Below are 3,655 nucleotides of genomic sequence, written 5' to 3' on the forward strand. Positions count from 1 at the left end.
TCTGACTCACCTAGGAAGTGTTTTAAAAACAGCTGTCTGGGCTCCTGCCCAGGAAGTCTGCAGCAGGACCTGGAGAAACTTCTTAAAAGCTGCCCAGGTGATCACCAACAGTCAACTGATTAGGTCCGTTTCAAGGATTTACTGCTCTGTCTTCAATTTTTTTCTCTATAATTTTAGCAACTGCCAGTTCATGTTTAATATAAAATTTTCCCTTACATTGATCACCAGCACACTTGAAAAGATTGCCCATGATCTTGGCTTAAATCCACAGGGAACCAGTCATCACAATCTTTTACAAAAATTTAAGATTATAAATTAATTTCAGAGCTAAGCAATGCATGTAGGCAGTGAAAGGTAGCTGGGCCTAGGTTTACATGGTATATTTGTAGTTGGTCACCATCTTATTTCAGTTGTCACTACTCAATAAAGGATAGCAGGAATACCGCCAAATCACAGAAAGATGGCTAACCAACTACACTCAGTATTTATAAAATGCTTCTAGCAGACATAAATTAAAAGTATTTTTTTTTAAAAAACACAGCTTCCTATAGAAACCCAGACATGCACACTTCTGAAGTCTATGGAAAGAAAAAATTGACCAAAACTACAGGTGTTTAAAAGTATGCCCCATTGACTGTGGTAGAGATTCATCCTTTAGGAGGTTTACCAGGCACAAGTGGAACTCAGCTTCCATTTGTTCTGCAAGAATGACATGTGAAGTATTTGGTATAATGTAGTTCTGAATGCCATCCCTTCCAAATTTAACACAAAAGCCAGTTTGTCCCCAGCTCAACTAGGCATTGTGGAATGTTGTCATGTCCTTTGGCTCTTGGCTGGGGACACACCGGTTGTCAGCTTCGTGGTTGGTGTTGTAATCCTTCCAGACAGCCTTGTTATACACAGGCAATCTTTCTATGGATTCTGTGGACAGAGCCTTAATGTAGATCACTGCGTCTGTCCCATAACCCTCCAAGGAATACAGCTTTAGGTCTCCCTGGAAGTACTGGGCATAAAGACAGGATATGGGCAATCCATAACCAAAACCAGCTAGGGGCACTGCACGGGAAGTCCAGGCAAGGTAGGGGTGCAGTTGAATACATGTAGTTGTAGAGTCTGTCAATTTTCCTCAAAGGAACGCCACCTCCTCGGTCACTCATCTTCACAGTCAAATCCTCATTACCCAGTGTGACATGAACTTGAATGGGGAGGGGGGTTAAACACCTTTGTCGGCATGGTGTTCCATGGTTGCTCTCATTGCATTCTTGAAAAGTTCAAACACCATGTGATAGAGATGGGACGGTACATAAACCACTTCTATTGGCTGTCCTGGTGATTTTGCATTTAATTCTTCAAGTTCTAGTTCAGGAGAGTTAATATAATACAAATCACACAGATGCCTGGCATTGTCATAGCCATCTTTAATAACTTCAACTACACTGTAGTTTGGATTTATGCTTCCAATTTTTTCTTTCTTTCTTTCTTTCTTTCTTTCTTTCTTTCTTTCTTTCTTTCTTTCTTTCTTTCTTTCTTTCTTTCTTTTGACAGGCAGAGTGAACAGTGAGAGAGAGAGACAGATAAAAAAGTCTTCCTTTGCCGTTGGTGTGCTGCGGCCAGCGCACCATGCTGATCTGATGGCAGGAGCCAGGTACTTGTCCTGGTCTCCCATGGGGTGCAGGGCCCAAGTACTTGGGCCATCCTCCACTGCACTCCCTGGGCACAGCAGAGAGCGGGCCTGGAAGAGGGCAAATGGGGCAGAATCCGGTGCCCTGACCAGGACTAGAACCCAGTGTGCCAGCGCCGCAAGGCAGAGGATTAGCCTAGTGAGCCGCAGCACTGGCCCCAATGTGTTTTTGATGAGATGTACTTCCTTTCCCACAAAACAATAAGGGGTGCTGATTGAGCAACATTCTAATTGAAATGTGACTCATGTAGAACCGATCCAAGAAGTACTGAACATTCTGGCTGGTGACACGATCCACCCCGAAGCTCTCCTTGTATTCAATCACTCCCTGAGCCATTGTGGGAATGACGTCATTGTGGCAGTTCCTGATCTGGATCACAGTATCTGTAAAGTCATAAACAGCTTTTGCATCTTTAGCGCCTTTGTCCTTAAAATCAAGAAGCTCCTGAAGGCTCTGGATGTACCAGCTTTGCACCAACTGAACAGATGGCATCCTGAGAAGATTATCTGGAAGGAGACTTATTTCTTTCAGTATATTTGCCAATCTAACAGGCAGCTCCTGCCGCAGAAACATAAACGAAGTCTTTTCGCAAGCATTCACTGATCCGAAGTCCAGGAACTGCTTCATGGAGAGCAGGGATGGCGAGAAGCATGTAGAAGTCCACTTGGCCCAGAATGCCGCTGTCTGCCAACACTGGGCCGGAGCTGGAGTCCGAGGCAAGGCTGCGGTGTTTGTGGGGGCCTATGGCATGCAGCTCCAGGCCCGAGCCGGCCACGGTGGCTCTGCACAGCAGCCGCGCCAGCCTCATGCCAAGCCCCGCTGGAGGAGCTGGAGCCCCAGCACCAGGTCACCACTGGGTGCCTCAGTTAGGCAGTACATAGTATGTGACTTTCTTATCCCAGGAATTTCACAAGCCAAGATTGGCCTTGACTTGTCCAAAGGTTGCCTACATCTCCTCTTTTTTATTTTATTGAGAATGGCCTCTGTCTTAGGTTGCCCTCAGTCATCTCTGTACTTACCCATCATTGGTAACTGGCGACTTGGCCTAGAGCCCTGTATTAGGTTGGTACAGGATTCTGAGTGTCTTACCCAGCTCTGAGGATCATTCCAGCTAGGCATTAGGTGAGAGTCAAGGATTGATAAGATATTTGGCCAAATATCAATTATTTTCATTACAAAGGAGGTTTAGCAAGAAGTTTTAAATGATGGATCTCAGTCCATATAGACTGTAGTGAAGTTAACGTAAGTTGTAAAACACACGGAAAACTTCCCATACAAAGTAGGAAAAGCAGTAGTGGTCCAGCCAACATTAATAACCAATGGATCCTCTGAAACTCTCCAAATGATAGGGGCTTGTTAATGAACATATGTTGTATTTCACTCTTAAATTTATCAATAACAGACTCTGTATATGGCACATTGTTAGTAATGTTAAAACAACAGCCCCCAGGCACAGATTCACAGCATATATGATCTTTCAACAGCAAGTAATTGATAGCTGCATGGTAGAAAAGGGTTCCTGAGCAAACGTGACCCAATTCTTCAGCTATACTGGATAGTGCAGTAGCAGTAAGATTGATTATTTTGGTCACCAGACATGCATGCCTTCGTAGTCCAGGATTATTTCCATAAGCCAATCCAGGAACTCCTACTACCGATATAGCCATGGTAAAGGCAGTGTCTTCTCTGATTAGGATGACATTGTCATCGCAGTTCTCAGGTAATGAACATTGCCGATGTCAGCATCGGGGCCACATGGCCCAATGAGCAGTTGCAGAAATTATCAAGGGCTAACGATGTAAAAGCATATTAGCTGCATTAAAAAAAACCCATCCATTAGGAGCCCACATTCCATACCAGTACCAGATCAGGTCCATTCCATTGATTGGTGATAGGATCCCTCCATTTCACCATTGCTCTTTTTGCAGCTGTTTGTGTATGCCAGTGTCTATCAGCTACAGAATGACCATCTT

The 3,655-nt window shown here is 44.4% G+C and overlaps 1 pseudogene; it reads right to left on the minus strand.

Moving 5' to 3' along the window:
* Nucleotides 1–708: 708 nt before the first annotated feature.
* LOC127489348 (pyruvate dehydrogenase (acetyl-transferring) kinase isozyme 1, mitochondrial-like) lies at nt 709–2,490 on the minus strand (annotated as a pseudogene).
* Between the last annotated feature and the right edge of the window lie 1,165 nt (nt 2,491–3,655).

The sequence above is a fragment of the Oryctolagus cuniculus genome (genome assembly GCF_964237555.1).
Source record: "Oryctolagus cuniculus chromosome 16 unlocalized genomic scaffold, mOryCun1.1 SUPER_16_unloc_1, whole genome shotgun sequence".
Classification (NCBI taxonomy): domain Eukaryota; kingdom Metazoa; phylum Chordata; class Mammalia; order Lagomorpha; family Leporidae; genus Oryctolagus; species Oryctolagus cuniculus.